The 21,850-nt window shown below is 40.5% G+C and overlaps 1 protein-coding gene across 6 annotated transcripts in view; it reads right to left on the reverse strand.

The window, feature by feature from the left end:
- BACH2 (BTB domain and CNC homolog 2) overlaps window positions 1–21,850 on the reverse strand; it is a 367,628-nt gene that overhangs the window by 263,886 nt on the left and 81,892 nt on the right. For 5 of the 6 annotated variants that reach the window (XM_054557878.2, XM_024249013.3, XM_054557879.2 and 2 more), the window contains one exon: window positions 13,838–13,950. The gene's annotated coding sequence lies outside the window, so the exon portion shown is untranslated. The remainder of the gene's footprint in view (window positions 1–13,837; window positions 13,951–21,850) is intronic. The other variant, XM_054557881.2, reaches the window with a different exon arrangement.

Here is a 21,850-nt window from a genome sequence, read left to right on the forward strand (position 1 = left end):
TTTGGATTTCACTAGTTTCATAAGAAGAAAAAGTGATTAACCCTAGTGTAAGTAAAATTCCCTTGAGAATATAATAGATTCTTAAGAAAACAAAACAGTAAGCAACCTTAGGCACTCACTTACACATAAATCCTTGGGGTGTTAACTGAAAAGCATTCCTAGCCATGCTAGAATAGGATTCTCAAACTTGAACACTGATTACTTTTTTGAGAGCTCTCCGACAGGTGTGCTCAGAAGCACTGGAAGATACAGGAGAGTTTGATACACATTCTGAGAAAGATGGGGTGGCTCCTGTGTGTGCATGCGGCCATCTAGCACAATCACTATTCAGCACGGGACTACATTTCCCAGGCCACCTCACCTCCAGGTGCAGCCACGTGACTAGTGATCAACAAAGGAATATGAGAAAAGATGGTGCTTTACTTCAAGGCGACTGTGATTAAGAAGTGAGGTGCAGACAATTGCAAGATGGTGTTACAGGATGAATTATGTCCCCTCAAAATTCAAATGGTGAAGTCCTAACCCCCAGTACCTCCGAAAGTGACCTTATTTGAAAACAGGACCATTACAGATGTAATTAGTTAAGATGAGGTCATACTGGAATAGAGTGTGCCCCTAATCCAATATGACTGGTGTCCTTATAAAAAGGGAAAATTTGGATACACACAGGAAAAGAGGGAAGATGATGTGAAGAGACTCGGGAAAAGGTGACCATCTACAAGCCAAGGAGCAAGGCCTGGAACAGACCCTTGCCTCACAGTCCGCAGAAGAAACCAACCCTGCTGATACCTTGATCTTGGACTCCTAGTCTGCAGAACTGTGTGACCACACATTTCTGTTGTTTAAGCCACCCAGTCTTTGGTACTCTGTTACAGCAGCCTGAGCAGACGAAATAGATGGTGAGGCCAGAAGACGGAAGGCACCTGAGTTCAGGATTCCTGAATCACCTCTCAATAAAAGCACTTCACTGATCAGAAATACTTCCACCAGGCTGAGAGCTGAGCAAGAAAGGAAACTAGTTGTGTCAAACCATTCAATTTTGACGGCTTATCTGTTATACCAGCTGTCATTACCTACTATAGGACCTAATTAATTTAAGTGGCAAGTAATTTTAAATTATTTTACATGAAAGCAAACATGGACCTATCACATATCACAGGGAACAATCCATGTAAAATTTTAGGATTAAAAACACTTCAAAGAAAATTTGAATTTACAGGAACATATTTTGGGGTAAATTCTCTCAAATCCTCCATAGGGTATAAATTTACTCTCTTCTGCCAATAGAACTAGAATTTCCTCAAGAATATTAAACAAGTCACAATGTCAAAGTTGCTGGAACTTCAATTACGCCATATAATCCACTTAATTTTTTTTTTTGAAATTAAGTGGAGCATTTCTATCAAGTAGCCCAAGTATGTAAAATTTTACTTGGGTACTAAAGATGAGAACACTGTGAAATGAGTTCTCAGCCTTTTCCAAAGTTCTCAATATTTTTATAATCAATCTGAAAAGAAGTCACTAGGTACAGAATACCTTCTGTTCGAATATGGACAAAAAATGTACCCTCTTTTATGACAGGGTAACTAATACGGAATAAATACTGGAAACCATTTTCCATTTTTGATTTTTTTTTCTGACATGAAGAAAAAATGAAATGATAACTATCTTCGGTAAGACTTAGAGTTATAGTTCAAAATACCTCAAAAGCCGAGCTGGCAGCTGGCTTCTCATGTTTATAGAAAAGCGAGGATGATTCAGCCTGAGCTCAGAGCTCAATTTAGATCACAGCATCTGGATTCAAAACACATGTGAGATGTGGCAGCCGATTTTCAGGTCATGACTGATCCAAGACAGAGATTGCAGACCACTCACCAGCATTATTCCAAATGGAGAAAGTGCCTGAGAGAAACAGAAGTCTCAAAGGTATTTGGAAGCCCACTCCCAACTGTTAGGGAACAGGTAACATCAGCATTTTCTGCATCCCGCAGCATTAAGCAGGTGCCGCAGAAGCCAAGGGTAAGGCGGCCTGAGGATGACACTGAACAGCTTTGTCATGACATTCAGCCTTGCCATAGTCAGAAAACATCCCTCACCCGTGACTTCTTTCCTGAACTGGCTATTGTTCAGATTAAACTATGGGAATCTGGTAATAAATTGGAAAACCTCTGACAGCACACACTTCCTGCTAAGATCTGTGTTTAACTTTGCTTTGTTTCGAAGAGAAAAACTGTAGTAAAGAAAAAGGAAAAATAAATGTAAATGCCCTTTTTCTTGATGAGAAGAAATCATAGTCACAGTAATTCTAATATAAACTACACAATGAAATCTAAAAGAAGAGGGGAAAATCCCCAGCTCAGTTTCAATCTCTATTGGAATTCACCTTGTGCCTTGATTTTCCTTGGATATGATATGTCCAGATGTGGGTGATTCTGCAGCTATGGATTTTATGTGCAATAAAAAAATGCTTCTCCTGCTGCTTTTCCTCACTTCCCCCCTCCCCCATCTCTTTTCCTCTCTCTCCTTCTTGTCTCTTTGTTGTGAATGTCAGGGCTGTCAGTGTCACAGTCTGACATGATTAGCGTTTCTGACATTACACCAAGAAGCAGACAGAGAGCAAGGAGAGCAGGTGGAGGGGAAGGCAGTTATGAGTAGCCATTTAAAGAAGTCCAAGGAAAAAACAAGCCCAACCACCTTTCTCTGAGGTTCCTTGATTACAGGCAGTTTATAAATCACCTTGGATTTTTCTCATTTATCCTATTAGTCTGTTTTCCTGTTCCTCTGGAGATCCCTAAGGTGTGGATCTATTCTGCGAGATCAAAGCCAGCGGCTCTAATAACAGATAAGACAGAATTCGTGATTCAGCGGATTCTAAGGCTGTGAAGTGTAACGATCAGCACACTTTGGGAAGATAGCGCCAGTCCATTTCGAGTATTGATTCGCTGCACTTTGTCACTCTAATGATGTTATCTCATTAAAAGAGATAAATGCCCCACTGTTCTTCTAAGAGCATCTGCTTCTTACTCTTCTCTCTTTTTCAACAGCATGGCTCTCAGCAGCAGCACATTAAAATCAAATTGAAATCCAGTGCAAGGCTTGGCTACAGAGCAGCTTAAGGTATCTTTTTAATTGCTTTTTCCTACTCTCAACCCCCTTCCAGCTCCTCCACTACAGTCCTTCAAAGAAACAAGCAATATAAAGAGAAAGAGATATAGAAAGTAATCATAACAGAAAGCATTTGCTGAGTGTCTGTTACATAGGGACTCCACTGTGTCAACATTTAACTTATTCCTACCTTGTTAGATAGGTAGAACAATCCTCAGTTTGCAAATAAAGAAACGGAGTTTGACGTTAGGCAACTTGCCCAAGATCACGAAGGTAGCGAGAGAATGAGCCACAATTTGAACCAGGGTCCATTCAATGCAAGCACTTTTTTTTTTTTAATCTCCATTTCATTCATGGAACAAATAAGAAAATATGATTGCAACTTGATTAGAATAGGTGAAAAAATGTAAAAGAGGGTAGCAATTATTCTTCGGCCTGCTAATAGCCAAGAACACAATGCCATAGGTTTTGTTTCAACAGATTTCTTATTAAATAAAAAAGGTAGCAATTTTTCATAATGAATGTTTTATACATTATTCCTTTGTGTATCAGGCCTCTAAAGTACACATTATTAAAGTCTATTAAAGTCTGTATTTAGCAGCATTACTAATGTGCCTTTGGGGAAATTATTACAATGAAACCGCATCAGTCCTTCACAAAATTTCAATTGTTTAATATTCCTTTTCTTATCTTCAATACACGTGTCTATTTTTAGCTATAATCAGACCTCATCCCAAATGCCATAATCCCAGCCTAGAGCTGTCACAGCAAATTGTTTATGGGTTGGATTTAAGAAATAACAAGAAACGTAGACATTGTTAATTTCACCCACTACTTTTTTTTCATGATTGGTTGCAGTTTTCCTACAGTTCTAATTAACAGGTGCTCCTTGATCACTATGACACGTGATGATACTTTATCTCTCTGGTTAGGGTTGGTTATCTTAATTAATTGCTTATATTTATATTTAACTGAAACTAGCCTCAAGATAATGCCACTTTATTAAAGTTTGAGAGTGGTAAGAAATTACAAAACTATTCCATTAAAAAAATAGGAAAGAAAACCAAATAAACCAGAAGAACATATAAACTATGATTAGTCAAATCAAATCTTTGCATTTAAAAGTAAACATCATTTACTAGATGTCTACTGGACTAGAAATATGTGTCTTCTGAACAGTAACTGAGGAGTTTCTGCAAATTATGTATTTATTTATTTTAAATAGGCATCTCTACCTTTTTTTCTATTACATTAATTTTATCATACAGTATGAAGTTTTTTTAAAAACAAAGCCAATGATGTACATATATTCAAAAGCACAAGATTCTCTGAAAATACAGAAAATACTGCTAGGCTTATTTTACGAAGACAAAGGACAATAGGAAGCTGGGAAGAATACCAGCAAACAGCTATACTTTATAAGCCCTCTGTATCACAAAAATGAAGGGAAAATAAAGTCAATCTAAAGTATTAGGTACTTAAATTAATAAGCTGGATTGGAAGCAATCATTCCATTATAAATTTCCTTTCATACATAGCAATCCCACTGAGATGATACCCTTGTAAAATCAGGCAAAAATCAATTGTTAATATTCTAAAGATGGACAAACCACAGATTAAGTACCTAAATAATCATGTTTCCAATCACCAATTAACTAAGTAGAATTCGCTTAATTGTATCTATTAAGGCCTACTAATTGAGAGAAAAAGGGCAGAGTCGAGGACTTGGAGAAAGAAGACAGAAGCATTCGTCTGCCTGATTCATAAAGGTCAGAATCCCCTGGACGTTGTTGTAGGAACCCAGCCATCACCAGTCACAAAGAAAAAGGCAGCAGCACACTTTGAGTATCCAAAGGGCCTCTTTACTGAGGCTGCATGGCTGTTGTGGGCTTAGTCCAACATGATGATGTAGGACAAGAACCTACCAGTTCAGTCAACATGCAATTAAAACTCCTGATGAAGGATGGCCCAGGGCAGTCCATTGGTTTGGGGCAGGGGGTACAGAGAAGCAAAGCCTGTTTTAATTAAGAAAATACTAGGCACTCCTCTTTAAATCCTCAAAAAATGAGGATGAACAAAATTCCAAAACCAATAATCACAATGTGTGTGAAAGTACCAGCAACAAGAATGAAGTGGGACTGAATATGTGCTTTCCTACAAATGAAACCTGTTTGATGGTGTAAGAAAAATGGATGAGCTGTGGTCAAGAATAGGCTGAGGCAGACATCCAGTCCAGCATGACTCAGTGAGTTTGGAGTGCAGGCACACAGCTCCACCTGTTATGTAACCATGCCATGTGAGGTGCATTAAGTAACCACTCATGTGCGCTCATGCTTGACTTGGAGCCACTATTGTCTGTAAAAGGTATAATTACCCTGCTAACGCTGTACATAACGGCTTGCACCCGTGGCTCGTCCCCAGGCTTGCACCCATGGCTTGCTTGTGCCCATGGCTTGCTTGCACCCACGGCTCCCTTGTGCCCAGAGAATAAAGCCATGTTGAAATGCCCCATGATTCCTTGACTGGTCTTTCAGCTGCCTGCCACTCGTCCACCGACTCTCCTCTGACCTCAGTTAGAACCTGACAGATGGTCAGTAGCTGTAGCCATATTTCAAAGAAGTTATCATGATTCACAGCTACGCCTCTCAGACTTGAAATTATATTACAGTCATGTCAAAACAGATCCTTTCTTTTCTGGGGCCTATAGGGTCTTAACACAAACACAAAGTTCAGCTTTTCTATTCTGAAGACTTAACTTACCTCCTACCTGTTCAGACTCTCCTTCATCTTTTCTGACATTATCAGGAGATGTTAAGTCAGGCCACATGACTCCTTCCCTCAAGACAAGGCATTGCCATGTCCATATAACATGGTAGTGGGTGCACAGAGTCTCAGAGCTAGAGCTCACTTTGAGGTGCTCCAACACAATCATTCGTCAGATGCTCAAACTCTCTGTATAAAAAGGTTCAGATTTTCAGCATAAGCCCTGGAACATGAAGACTATGATATGGTTTGGCTGTGTTCCCACCCAAATTTCAAACTGTAGCTCCCCTAATTCCCACATATCGTAGGAGGGACCTGGTAGGAGGTAACTGGTAACTGAATCATGGGGGTGGGTCCTTCCCATGCTGTTCTTGTGACAGTGAATAAGTCTCATGAGATCTGATGGTTTTATAAAGGGGAGTTCCCCTGCACAAGCTCTCTCTTGCCTGCTGCCATGCAAGATGTGACTTCGACTTCACTCCTCACCTTCCACCATGATTGTGAGGCCTCCCCAGCCATGTAACTGTGAGTCCATTAAACCTCTTTTTCTTTATAAATTACCCAGTCTTAGGTATGTCTTTATAAGCAGTGTGAGAACAAGCTAATACAGACTGCTTCTCGGAGAAGTAGGCACCAGCCAGTGCTTCACCACACACTGCTCTGAGATTTGGTGGTGAGCCATGCACACAAAGAGAGAACAACGGAAATGTGTTTCTGGATAGGCAGAAAGGAGGAGAAGAGATGGGACTGATATCGAGGCATTACCATAGCTCCATAGTCAAGATGACTGTGTACAAAGAGAAGTCTACCTAACTTAGGAAGCAATCCTCTGGAATGTATATGTTTCATACATATTTACACAAACACACACACATTATATGCATGCACATATTTTAAAGACAAATGAGCGTAAACATATTCAGTTAATTCTTTTAAATTTGTCTTCTCTCTCTTTCATGCCAAATCGACCCTCTACTCAATTACATGGTAAGTTGTATTTTAAATTTGCACTTCCAGACCTCTCAGAAGGGAGTTATAGTGCTATTTTCTTCCTGAAACTTCACTGAATTTCCCAGTACAAGGCAGGTGGAGACAGAGTCTGGAGGTCTAACTTGGCCTTTAACATTTCCATGCACCTCACATTCGACAGGACTCAACGTACACGTAACAGAGGGGCTACAGTGGCCTGGTGCCAGCAATGTTTCTTTTTGGCTTCACAAACTCTATAAAAATGAAGTTTTTTTGAAGAGCTAAGGGAAATTGTTCCTTAAAAATGTAGAAAGTGAGAATAGAAGTGCTACAACGTCCAAGGGCACTCACTGACCAGGACTGAGGGTCCAGATTCTTGTTAGAGGAAAGCCTGCCACATATAAGACATAGGCACAGTCTAACTCAGTGGTTCTCAAACTCATCTCACGGCCCTTTTACAGGCTCACAAATGATCGCAGACCCTAAAGAGCTTTTGTTTATGTGAGTTGTTTCTATCAGTGTTTACCATACCACAGGTTAAACCCAAGAAAGTTTTGGAACATGAAGACACAGGCACACATCCCAGAAGTGATGTCATTGCATGTCAGTCTCTTGAAACACCGTTGTGTACAGTCAAGAGAGAAAAGGTGAAAAAGGTAAATCGTATCTTAGTATTATTATAAAAATGACTTTTATCTTGCAGGCAGACAGCCTGAAAGGGTCTAAGGGTGTCCCTCCCAAGGGTCCCCAAACCATCGTTTGGGAACCACTGGTCTAGTTCAAACTTGTACACATCGGCAGTGTCTTTGAACACGTAAATGAAGAAATGGCACAGTACCGAGTAAGAGGATGTACTGTTCATTTTTAAAAATTAAGCCACTGAATCAAACGATGGCATCTTTTTCTAGAGCATTTCTCTACTCACTACTGCCCCCAAACCATTAGTATATTAAAATGATCTTTCCTGGTAATATGCCAAGCAGAATGACCCTAGGTCCAAACCTCTGTTTTGACCACTCTCTGTTTTCTATCTGCTCACTAAATATCTTCATCCATTTGCACCTCAAATGCAAAACAGCTAAAATAGTACTTACTTTTTAAATGTTTGGTTTCTCATTTGCTTGTTAATGAAATACACAAATATTGTAGAAAAGCTGAAAATACCAAAAAGTGTTTTTTGAAAAAGAAATGTGTCCTATGTTTCCACCCTCTGGGAAAGCCACGGTCAACATTCTGGGCAATAGCCTTCCGGTCTTTTTATCATGCATATTTTAAAAATGCAGTGAAGTTCAAATATTTTTAGTATAAAAGAAATGCACATTGCTTAAGAAAATCTAGAACATACAAGCAAAATAAAGATAATGCTCATAATATGTTGATGTGTATAAGCAATCTTTATTCTGTGTGCATACTGTACCTTTTTTAAAAAAATGAAATAATGATTAGACTGCACATGCTGTTATATAACTTGTCTTCTTTGCAATTTATTTAGAACATCTTTTTATGTCACTCAGCATTCCTCAATCCCTCCTTGGCATTTTTATTATATGGCTGTACCATGGTTATTACCTTCAAAAATTACTATTTTAAGAATATTGTGATGAACATCTTAGCTAAACTTTTGAACACATCCATGGCGGTTCTCTTTGAGTTAATGTTCTAGAAAATGGGAATTCCGGGACAAAAGGTGTGTCAATTTTTTAGGCGTTGATATACCTTATTTAAGTCCCATTAAGAAAGGTGTTCTTTCACTAACTGTGTATGAGAGAGCCTGATGTTCCCTACTCCCAGCTTCACTGGGTAAATGTTATAAATCTTCGTCAATTGTATAGGTGAAAAATACTATCTCATCATTTTAATTTGCATTTCTTTGATTGCTGTTGAGGTTGAACATTTTTCTTCTATTTTGTTGATCATATTTCTTTCTTTGTTGGTCTTACCTTTCTGTTCTTGGCCCATTTTCTATTAGTGTAATTATCTTTATGTTATAAATCTATATTAATTTGTAAGAACGCTTAATAACTCTTTCTCATACATGGGTAAATACTGCCCCAGCTTGTCTTTTATCTTTCAGAATAGTTCAGAATGTCTTTTGATTGAAAGAAGTTCTGAGGTGTTACATAGCTAAGTACATTCTCTTCCTTGATAATTTCTGACACTAGAAATTAATAAGGCCTTCTTTATTCTAAGATGATTTAATTTTTAGTTGTATTTTCTTCCATGTCACTAGTTTAAACCTTGCAATAGCTCTTCAAAGTCTGCCACAAGGAGGACCTGGCCAATGCCTTCAGAAAAATGACTGTTGAGGCTTATTAAATATAGATTGGACATTTGGTGAAACAAACCATTGAGGGTGTCCTGGAAAGGAGAGAGATCTTTTATGTTTATTATTCACCAATTCCTTACACTACCTCCAGTAGCTCTGTTAACTTGCTCTTTAAGAAGTTTAAAATGAAAAAAGTGTTCACATTAGGTTTATGTTAAAATATTAAACCAGTGGGTGTGGTGACTCTTCTTACCTTTGCCAGAACAGCAGCTGTCTTAGATAGAAAATACCTTTGTTACGTTCATAATGTATTTCTTGCAAGCACAGTGCATGGCACATAGTATGCACTTGACAAATATGTGTTGAAGCTGATATTTTACCAACTAGAGCTCTGTATATGTCAGGTTTGGAGTGAGCGAGGCAGGGATAATAAAGTCTGGACTTCACAGCTTCATATGAAGGAGGTGCAATGAAAGAAAAACTCCAAATGAAGGTAGAAACTAAATTTCAGTTTTACTTTTTAGTTGACTGTAGAGATATTGATCTGCGTGTAAACGTGAAACTGCCTCAGTCCTGGGACAGTAGGATGTGGTGCTGATACTGGAAAATATTCAGAGAAAAAAAAATTCTGCTGGGCAGGTCATTAAGCAAAACAGTGGCATCCACCCACTAAAAGAGACAAGGGGCACTACTCTACTTCATTTGGATGCTTTGGCATTTGTCCAAAACAATAAAAATCAGATCCGGCTTGATCTGAACACAACAAGGAAGAAACAGTTCTCAAGAAGATCCTTTTTCACGATGGGGGAAGAGAGAGGGTCATTTTGTATAATAATGGAAAAAATCAATTATTTTTCAATCAGATGGAGTGTCCTCATAAATTTAAAGCACAGAACAGCATGTGACATGCCTTCATAAAAAACAATGACCATGAGGGAGAAGAGTAAAGGATCATAATCCCAAGGTTGCTACTAAGAAGGAAAGATCTTTCAAGAGGAGAACAACACTTTTCTTGCTAGTGTGTTTTCTGTGAATGTACACAGTGGTCAGTATGCACTGAACGTACATCATCCTGCACAATTTGCCTCTACAGAATCCTGTTCAATTGGCTTCCCATTTGGCTATGGCTTTTAAGAGACACACTGAAATCCTTTCTCTATAGCATGATAATGCAGCAGTAACACAGATAAACCAGAAATGTTGGTTTTTCTTACTGGCAAATACACTATATGTAATATATATTTATACATATTAGCAAGAAAATAACCAAGAAAGTAGTAGAAATACTTTTGACAGAATTTAAAAGTTAAATTTTGGCCAGGTGTGGTGGTTCATACCTGTAATCCCAGGATTTTGGGAGGTTGAGATGGGAGGATTGCTTGAGTCCAGGGGTTCCAGACCAGCCTGGGTAACATGGCGAAACCCCATCTCTACAAAAAATACAAAAATTAGCCAGGTATGGTGGCACACACCTGTAGTCCCAGCTACTCAGGAGGCTGAGCTGGGAGGATTGCTTGAGTCCGGGAGGTTGAGCACTCCAGCCTGGGGTGACAGAGCAAGACCCTCTCTCTCTCTCTCTCTCCAAAAAAAAAAAAAGAGTTAAATTCTAATTATGAAGTTTTTGATCAACATAAATATTGGAAAGTCAGCTCTTGCAAGAAGCCGCAAAGAATGTATGAACACTGGAAAGATGGTCAAGTCTGCGTGAGGGTTTGGGAGAATGCATACCCTGTGAAAATATGTGCCCCACAATTTCTTTAATATGTAAGACTCAGAATTTACAACCATTAATGCCTGTTTACAATATTTAAAAGGTGAATAAATAAATATGAGGCTGTCTACTCTGTGTAAACCCATGAGTCTGTTATCATATTCCATGTACACTGACATATTCCCTGTAGACTGGCCTCAGGGATGACAGCAGATTCATGATGGGCCTTATGCGCAGGGATGTCCTCTGCTTCTCTCTTTAGCCAGCACTGATACACCAACACGCTAGCTATCCAAAGTCCCGAAGTACACCCCTTTCTGGTGTTTCCTCAGACCCTGGCACAGATAGGAGTTCAAGAATACGAGAAATGAAGCCCCTACCTGATGGACAGCAACTCATGAGGTATCAGGGTAGTCCTGTTAAATTAGTGCGGCCAACTGCTAATCCTTTTGTGCCACGGGATTTGGGGGATTCTGTGTTTTCTAGAGGGATGGTCTCTGATGGATTCAAAAGAGAGCTGTCAATGTCTAACTGCAATCAGCATCGCCCTGGCACTTCACAGGAATAACAAGGACCCTAGAACGCCAGGGCCACCCTCCATCCGGACACCTCCCTAACTGAAGTGCCCCGTCAGTGAGCTGGGATTTAGGAAGAAAGGAGAGCATTACAGTGTGTGTCTGAGGAAGAGGAGAGTGCACAATTCGAATGTCTCCAACTTTCTAGGAACAAATCCACTTAGAACATCAGTCACACCCACAACAATATTTCTAGCAGTCCAACTAACACCATAATTGAGGAGGAGATTCTTTGGTTTTATTTATGCTGAGAAGAGCTGTTTCCTCTCCAGAGAGTGACCTATTCTTTGTCTTACGCCAAGAAAGCCATAAGAAAAATGCTGACCTATGAAGGTGACACATCATGCTTAATCACTACTTTCAATTAAAACAATATAAAATAAAGCATGTACTGAGCCACTCAGGCAGAACATAATATCCCAAGCAACAGACACACCTACTGAGACTTGACATTTCCGAGGAGTCTGGTTCCCAGCTGTGTGTGGAGAGTGAATCCATGACATTAGATGTTGGGTTGACCTGGAAAAACTTAGGGCGGAGCTGTCACAGCAAACTGCATTTGCTGATAACAGATTTCCTGAGTTGCCTTAGCTTTTCAATACACCAAACTCCAAATACTAGGAGCCAAAAAAGGTTTGCAGCCATGGATCTCCCCTCCTCCCCACCTCCAGTCATGAACCTGGGGCAGAACACCTGCCTACTTTCCAGTATTCCAACAGCTCACTTCTCAAAGGAGGCTTAACGCCAAGTGTTTAAGCTGGGGTGGGGTTGCAGCGGGAAAACTCAGCACTGGTTTCGTTCTCTTTGGCTCAGCTCAGCCAAACAAAAACTTCTCAAAAACAATTGCTTGTTTTTTGCTGGTCTCTTCAGATAGGATAAAGCGGCCAGAATCTCCCATAAAACTTGCATCTAGGGAAAGAGGGTAAGTGCACAGAGGGATTTTCCAGCTTTACCAACCCCTGAAGCTGCCCAGGGCCCTTCCTGCCCATGAGAAGGCTGAGTAAACGACCATGAGAAAAGTCACCACTGGAAGACGGTCCTTTAGTAGAAGAATTTCAACAGGGAAATGGGCTTTCTAAAGTCTAGAGATTCCATATGCTCTTTTCACAACCAAACCATTGAACAGGGCTGTCCAACTCTACTACAATCCATATAACAGGCCCGCAATAACACACCTGTTTTTGTAGGCCTCGGGAAACATCTCTCCCCTGTTTTAAATCCTTCAGTGGCTCATAGGATCTGGCCCTTGCCTCCTTCTCTGGGCTTATATCTGACCACCTTCCACTAGCGCAGTAGTTTTCAACCAAGGGGTAATTCTGTCCCCGTATGGGACATTGGGCAATAATCTGGGGACATTTTTGGTTGTCACAATTAGAGTGAAGGGAAGGGGATGCTACAAAAAATCCTGAAATTCAGAAGACAGTCTCTCACTGCAAAGAATTACCTGGTCCAAATACCAAGTGTCAAGGCTGAGAAACCCTGCTCCAGCCATACCAAACTCTTTGCTGTTCTCTGAGCACAACAGGCTTTCTCATATGCTTTTGTGCCTAAACACATACCTTTACCTGGAATGCCTTGCCCCACCTTCCCTGTCCAGGAAATTACCATTTCCCATCTAGGATCCTACTCAAATGTCACCTCCTCTACATTGTCCTTCCCAGATTCCCCAGAGTTGCATGTTCCTTTTTCTGTGCCTCCAGAGCTTCTGGTACACACCTTGCTAGAACACACTCACTATGTTGACCCAAGATAGTCTGCACATGCTGAAGGCATCTCAAGTTGTATTCTTCGTTTATTCCCATAGTGCCCATCTGGTAATAAATCACCACTCACCAACTTAATCAGGGAATAAATCAAAACGGAAAAGATGCACCTTACACTCTCTTGGAACTATGTCTAAGGGATAACAGTGTCCCCAACATTAAAAACAACAGCAGTAAATATGTATCAAGTGCTTGTAATGTGGACAGGTACCATATTAAGCACTGGTACACGCGGTAACTCATTTCATCCTTGCAATAATCCTATCAGGTAGGTATCATTATTATCAGCATTTTACAGATGGGGAAATTGGGGAACCAAGAAGTCAGGCCACTTGCCTAGGGTCACTGACACTAGTATCCCGAAAAAGTGATATTTAGTCCCAGGAAATCTAGCCTCAGAGTCTCAATATTCCAATATTCATGCCAAGGCAGTTATACTAAAACCCAGTATTTCAGCCACTCAGAGGCCCCTGGCAAGTATAAATGACACCTCCAGAGGACTACACAGCCAGAGTAGCCAGCAGCACCTGTGACCCTGCTTGTGGGGGATCACACGACTCTCCAACTCTGAAATGCTTCTGGCAGGAGAAGCAACCTCTTCACATCATGCAAAGACATATGTATTCCAGAAAATCATGGTACCATAAAGGAAATACAAGTGCTGATTCCTCAAAGTACCTCTTACCTTGTTCATGCTGCAGGGATGGGAGCAAGGGATCAGACATGTCACAATGCGAGGCAGCTCTTGAAGATTCTCCTCATTCCTGGAGCCCTCACTTTCTGAAGCAGACAGCTGCACTGTGAATATAAACAAAGAAGAAATCCATCAGCTGGTGCCCAGGAAGGCATAGAGCACTGCTGTGTCCAGTGGCACTTGCTGTCATGATGGCAATGATCCAAGTCTACACTGTCCAACATGGTAGCCACTAGTCAGATGTGGCTATTACTGAGCACTTGAAAAGCAGCTAGTGCAAATGGGGGCTGCCAGGCCTCCACAGCTAGAACTTTCACAGATTTCCTAGAAAGGCAGTGTACCATAAGGGAATTCAGGAGGTCAGTCTTCCACAGGCCAAATGAACTAAACAGTCCAATTCCCCCCAAATAGAAAAAGAGTCCACCATGTTTTTATTCATGCTATTTATTCTTTACATTAAGTTTTTGATTCATAGGAATTACATGTTAGAGTAAAAGGGTCATTGTACAGTTTCAGGGTTCTTCTTTGTCTTTTTTTTTTTTTTTTGGCATATTGTCTCATTCTGTTGCCCAGGTTTGAGTGCAGTGGCATGACCACGGCTCACTGCAGCCTCAACCTTCTGGGCTACAGTGATCCTCCCACCTCAGCCTTCCAAGCAGCTGGGGCTATAGGCATGCACCATTACGTCCAGCTAATTTTTGTATTTTTTGTAGAGACAGGGTTTTGCCATGTTGCCCAAGCTGGTCTCAAACTCCTAAGCTCAAGTGATCCTCCTGCCTAGCCTTCCAAAGTGCTGGGATTACAGGTGTGAGCCACCATACCTGGCCAGTTTCAAGGTTAATTTGTCAAATATTAGGGGACAATATTTAAAAAATGACTTCCGTTACTTAAATGGATTTGTAGCCTTTTCCTCTGAAAGGTGTTTACAGGTGGAACTGAGAGGAGAGCAAAATATTGTAAGGTTCCTGATACTCAATTTGTGTGTTATTTTTTTAAGTTGCATCTAGGAAGGATTTATATATCTGCACCTTCCCATAATACATGGAATTGGAGGTTTAACTGGAACTGAGTACTTTTAAAAATGAAAAATATACTATTTTTAATTATAATATATTAAGAATATGGAAAATGTTCAACAGGAAAAGAAAAAGGTACTTATAACCCCACAAGCCTACCATAACCATCTTTAGTTCTTAGTAATCAGCCTTTGTCTACACTGGAGAATGACATGTCTGCTAAGTCCAGGACATGGAGAATTCCAAAGCTGTATTCCCCATATTAACATCTTTCACTGCTAAGAAAATGATTTTGCAATTTACATTTTCAAAGATAAACTCCTACTCCATGCACATTACTATTCTATGAACATAATATTACTACATTCCTTTTATAAATCAGATGATAGGGAGAGGAAATTGCAAATCACTCCTTGGCTACTTGAAATACAGATTCCAAAGAAAATACCACATGTGGATTAAAGACTTAAATGTAAGATCTAAAACCATAAAAACCCTAGAAGAAAACCTAGGCAATACCATTCAGGACATAGGCATGGGCAAGGACTTCATGACTAAAACACCAAAAGCAATGGCAACAAAAGCCAAAATTGACAAATGGGATCTAATTAAACTAAAGAGCTTCTGCACAGCAAAAGAAACTATCAGCAGAGTTAACAGGCAACCTACAGATGGGAGAAAGTTTTTGCAATCTACCCATCTGACAAAGGGCTAATATCCAGAATCTACAAAGAACTTAAACAAATTTACAAGAAAAAAAACAACCCCATCAAAAAGTGGGCAAAGGATATAAACAGACAATTCTCAAAAGAAGACATTAATGCAGCCAACAAACTTATGAAAAAATGCTCTTCATCATTGGTCATTAGAGAAATGCAAATCAAAACCACAATAAGATACCATCTCACGCCAGTTAGAATGGCGATCATTAAAAAGTCAGGAAACAACAGATGCTGGAGAGGATGTGGAGAAATAGGAACACTTTTACACTGTTGGTGGGAGTGTAAATTAGTTCAACCATTGTGGAAGACAGCGTGGCGATTCCTCAAGGATCTAGAACTAGAAATACCATTTGACTCAGCAATCCCATTACTGGGTATATACCCAAAGGATTATAAATCATTCTAGTATAAAGACACATGCAGATATATGTTTATTGCAGCACTGTTCACAATAGCAAAGTCTTAGAACCAACCCAAATGCCCATCAATGATAGACTGGATAAAGAAAATGTGGCACATATATACCATGGAATGCTATGCAGCCATAAAAAACGATGAGTTCATGTCCTTTGCAGGGACATGGAGGAAACTGGAAACCATCATTCTCAGCAAAGTAACACAAGAAGGGAAAACTAAACACCTCACGTTCTTACTCATAAGTGGGAGTTGAACAATGAGAACACATGGACACAGGGAGGGGAACATCATACACCCGGGCCTGTCGGGGGGTGGGGGGCTGGGGGAGGGTTAGCATTAGGAGAAATACCTAATGTAAATGATGAGTTGATGGGTGCAGCAAACCAACATGGCACATGTATACCTATGTAATAAACCTGCATGTTGTGCACATGTATCCTAGAACTTAAAGTATAATAAGAAAATACCACATTCAGTCATAGCAATAGCATATTTTTATTTTAACAATAATGTACAACATAGAGAGATCTTGGAATTCCAACTTTGTAGTATGAATACATCCAAACATCTCCACATGTACATGATGCCTAGGTAATCATGGCTTCAAAGTCAAGAAAATTCAATATCTAATTGTAATTATCTTAAAGTGACTGAAAAAAATAATGCATATAACTTTAACTCTTTGAATTTCTAGAAGCATGTGCTAATAAATTTCTTAGTTTTAAAGTAGAATTTTATACATGCTGTTTCCTTTTCAATGTATGTATCAATCCATATAAAAACTACAGCCTAGCACTTAACTGGAAAGCTTGCCCAAATGCCTAGCAGAGATGCCTCATGTCACAATTCAATTTCTATGTACACATTGGTATCGACACAGGAAATGTGGGCACAAGAAGATAATAACAAACAGACAAGGATTCTTGAACATCATTTCCCTGAGGAACCCCACCCAGCTTCAGTCATGCCACAATCCCCGTACTCTCAGAACTTGGATAAATAGCTTGCACTAAACTGATTACGGATCCCTTCCTGCCCCCGCCCCAACTGTTCTTATGTCATTTTCATGTATGTTGTTTTACAACCGAACCAGGCTAAAAACCCTTTGAGGGAAACATCAGACACATAGAACGTTTTAAAATAAATATTACAACAGTTTTTTCTTTGCTGTCACTCACAGGGCCTAGGATGATACAGACTCTTAAGTGTGGGGTCTTAAAAACAATGTTAATAATTGTTGCAGCGGCCTTTGGAGTTCTTTTAAAAAGGAAAACCTCTTAATGCCAGGGTTGTAAATCTTTTAAAAAATATTAAGAATATCATACAACTGTATAGTACTCCAAACTGTACAATGCAATTTTATATATTAATACTCTCATTTAATACTAATACCAATCTGGGTGGTAGTTTTCCTAATTTGGAAACCAGACACAGAGAGGTAAAAGAATTTTTCCTGGTTCTTCCTGTAATAAGCAACAGACCCTGGACTAGAAGTGACTTCATTTCAAGACACTATGGAAATAAAGCATGTGAAAGACCACAAATAAAAAATAAACAACACACACCCCAAAACAACACACACACACACACACACACACATGCACACACGCACACACCAAGACCATCATTTAACAGAAAATGCCTCAGAGAACAGATGACAATTTTAGAAACTGGGTCAGTTCACTTCTGGACAGCAACCAAAAAGACTGGCCTTGTTCTATCAAGTACTTTCAAACATCTCCTTTGAAATCGCGGGAACCTGGTTGTTTTGCAGCCAATTCAGTTTATGAAGAAGCTTAGCGAAATCTACAGCTTAAAAAAGGAGACTGCATCTTAAATATAAAGCATTAGGGAAAAAGATACCTGAGTTACCATGGTGGAATCAAGAATGTTTTCTTTTTTAGTTTATTATTCAATGTTTCTTTTATTGTTTTAAGAAGTTGGATTCCTCTAGTACTGAACAAAAGGAAACTACAGATGTCTTTAAAGGGTGCCTTGAGAAAATTAATCCCATAAGCCCGTGTGACTTCCACTCAGCTGATCCTAACAGTTGGTTCAATGGTCAATCTTAGACTTCTAAAAGGTTAATGAAACATAATTTGTCTTTCCAGGTGGATAGAAGCATAGGTAAGAAGAAAGGTGGGCCAGAATTACAGAATCCCAGCACTTTGGGAGGCTGAGATGGGTGGATCACTTGAAGTCAGGAGTACCAGCCTGGCCAACATGGAAAAACCTCGTCTCTACCAAAAATACAAAAATTAGCTGGGCGTGGTGGTGCAGGCCTGTAATCCCAGCTACTCGGGAGGCTGAGGCAGGAGAATAGCCTGAACCAGGAGGCGGAGGCTGCAGTGGGCCAAGATCGTGCCATTGCACTGTAGCCTGGGTGACAGAGTGAGACTCCATCTCAAAAAAAAAAATAAGTCTACGAAGAAAGAAATCACAAGAAAAGATGAAAGATACAAAGAATGGAGAAAAACAAAGGGCAGTAAGCAAACAAAGACACTCAGAGATAGGTTTGGTAACATGGCCAAGTGCCCCTCACCAGCCAGGTCCTCACTATGGAAGGGACCCAGAGATTTGGGCTCCTGGTGACAATTCCACATCCTATGGCTTCTCTGAGGGTTATACTCTGATATCTCAGGTGTCAGCAAATGGGAGTTGGAGAAAACACCAGGTGTACCTGATTCACCACTATTTATTTACCATCAACCTCCATCTACCATGGAGAGAAGCCTATTTTACCTGGATCACTGTTAATGTGGTATAGAGGTATGCTGAGAATAACATAAGCCACCTTTAATCCTATACTCTTTAAAGAGAAGCTTAAAAGTGTCAAGGGCTCTGTGTGTGTGTGTGTGTGTGTTCTGGCCCTTGAAAATGCAACTAATACTGCCAATACTGAATGGAATACGGTGAGTTGGGCTTTTCTCCCCACTCCAACTCCCACCCCCTTCTATGATGTCCACTCGAGAAGCCTTCGGTAATATATCTCAAAGCTGGGTAGCTCAGGCACTCCTGTGGGAGACAGATAGGCCAACAAGAGCAAGCAGGTCACTCTTCGCAGTGTTAAAGGTCTCACTAGCTTTCAGACATAACGCACCATGAGGCCAGTCTGTGGGATGGACTCTTGTTCCTACCCTTCCCACCACCACGCCCAGCAGCTTAGGCAGAGGGCTGGAGCATGAGGGCCTATGCCAGGCCCAAGAGCTTTTGGAGAAGGAGTAAGTGAAGTAATACAAGGTGAACAGGCTCTGAAGTCTAGAAAAAAATGCTCTTGCATCTAGGACTTAGAAACTTGGGCAATCAGATGGACAGGTGAGAGCAATATCCCAAATTTCCTCTACTCTATTTTAAGGGGTGGAGTAATTCACATGGCTTTGAAGTTAAGTCTGGACAATCTTCAACTGGAGACTTTCAACTGAAAAAATATAAGGCCATTTTATTACAGAAAAGCTAATCCCTCCCTTCTACAATAGAGGGCATGGTGCTGGGATTAAAGGATCCAAAGGCAAAGAAACTAGACTCCTGCCCCCTTCCCCCAATGCACACACACCTTCTTTCCAAGTGGCTGGCTCATTCCCTGCTTCCTAAAGAAGAGGCAAGAGGAACAGAGTGGAGCTTGCCAAGGAGATTCCTGCAGGTCCCTCTCCATCCTCAAAGTTACAGCAGATGTGTGGCTGTGGTTCTCCATGACTTCAGTGTCCTCGCCACCTCACATGGAGGCAGCAAACACACTATAACATGGTTCTGCCCCAAGAGACCAGACGTTTGCCATTCTGCTTTGCTCCCGTGTGCCGCCTTCACAGCATACCATGGAAAACAGACATTCTAAGCCAGAACGACAAGAGAATCTTCCCATCAAGCATTATCAACAGCCTTCCTCCCCAAGGATAGGTTAGGTAATTTGAAAATGAATGTTCTGAAATTTTAACTAATATATGAGTTATGGTTCAATAGGAAATGGTGATAAAGAGGAGGAAACAAGAGGATTATATAAATTATAAAAGAGAGACACATTGTTGGTAATACACACACACAAATGGTCTGAGAGCCAGATGGGGAAAAACAGAGGCCAGGAAAGGGCCAAGAGTGACAAGTGGTAGAGTGTCCGTCACTTTCATACACCCACTTCTGGCACACAGGCTAGGGGCTTCTTGCACTTGGTCAAATGATAAGTCAGGATATCTAATATTTAGATTCAGGGCTATCACTGTAAAATGTAAATCGCAGTCTCCAGTGATTTAGGACCATCTCAATTTAAAGGCACAACACAGAGGAGCCCCCAAGAGGTTACTTGGCCTGGCCCACTTCCCTTGCCTAAGTGACTATTTAAACCAGGGGTCACAAATTCAGATGATTGCAGGGGTCAAGAAAGAATGAGATGAGTGAAAGGTCAGGTCTGGGAAGACAGCGAGGAATGGGGCATCTGGGGAGTCTGCTACTCAGCTCTAGCCCCAGCAAAGCTGGAACAAGCCCCATGTGCCAAGAGCTTCTGATACTCAAGGAACAGAGTTGAGAGACTGTGTAAAATAATTTGCTGTTTTAATGTTGGAAATTCATGCTAATACTTTGGAAATTTTGTAGGAGTTGGGTCTGGTTGGCTAGTTTGCCTCTTCTACTGCACGCCTTCCATGTCAGTCAGGGGATTCTTTGTTCCTGTAAACCTCGGGGAGAGAAAACTCTCTACCTGCCTCTTGGCCCCTCTGGGTTGTACTGCTAGGTCTTCACTGCCCACAGAAAGCCAGGGAGAAGAGTAGGCAAAGAGAGACAGGGGCCAAGTCAGTCTGAATATCAACTCCACCTCTCAGAATGTGATTTTTGGCAAGTTACTGGCTCTCTCTCAGTCTCTGTTCCTTTATCCCTAAAACTGGGGGAAATTCTTTATACCTCTGGAGATTCTTTTGAGGACTGTTTTGAGCATTTCACAAGAAGAGATCTTGTCTATTTTGTACTAGTACCCAAATACCCAGCACCTATCCCGCTGCCTTACATACACAGTAGGCACTCAATATATGCCAAATTTAATTATAATGTTTGGGAAGATCTCCCGTAAGTCCGGCACCAGTTGACCTATTTCCTTTCATTCTCTCCTCTTCTGATGCTTTAATGTCAATATTCATATCTACTTCTCACTTGGTCAGAATATTTTGAAATTAAACTTTATAGAAGTCCAAATTAAGAATAAATACTGAAGAGCTTTTTCTTAAGAAGCATGGCATACTTTTAGGTCAGCAAGGCACTATTCGGGTACTACTGGCGACAGCTTTTTGTGCACTTTAGAAGAAAAAAAACTAAACACAAGAGATTTCATTGTCCTATTAATAAATTAAGGAATCATGCATTAAGTTTAGCATTCTCAACTCATGTTTGCCAATAGTGCACGTCACTGCAAGGGGAGTACACAGTGGCTATTCCAGGCAACTCTTGATCCATTTGTTCACTTTGGATTGAGAAGGCTGAATTATATTCATCTAGAACAAATGTTTACTAACCATGTCTTATTTACCTGGGTTTCTTTGATTTTATGCTGAAAGTATCCCAGAGCCCTCCAAATAATTTCAACTTCCCTCTCCCTTGGCGGAGCTGGGGGAGGGGGTTGCTGTACAATTCAGGCAAACATATTTCCTATGATTTGGTGAGAAAGTAAAATAACAGACAGCCTGGTGGGTTACTTCAGAGTGACCCACTGCAATGGGAGCACTGTTAAAGAAGCGTTAAGGGGACCGGCTATCTCTCCAATAAAAAGTTTCTAATTAAGGAACTAAAATATTCTCAAGATCATCTTGGGGACAAGCTATAAGTTGGATTGTTACCTTAATTAGGGCCAGTGCTTACAACTGAAACTGCTT

This window comes from Pongo abelii, chromosome 5, assembly GCF_028885655.2.
Source record: "Pongo abelii isolate AG06213 chromosome 5, NHGRI_mPonAbe1-v2.0_pri, whole genome shotgun sequence".
Lineage (NCBI taxonomy): Eukaryota > Metazoa > Chordata > Mammalia > Primates > Hominidae > Pongo > Pongo abelii.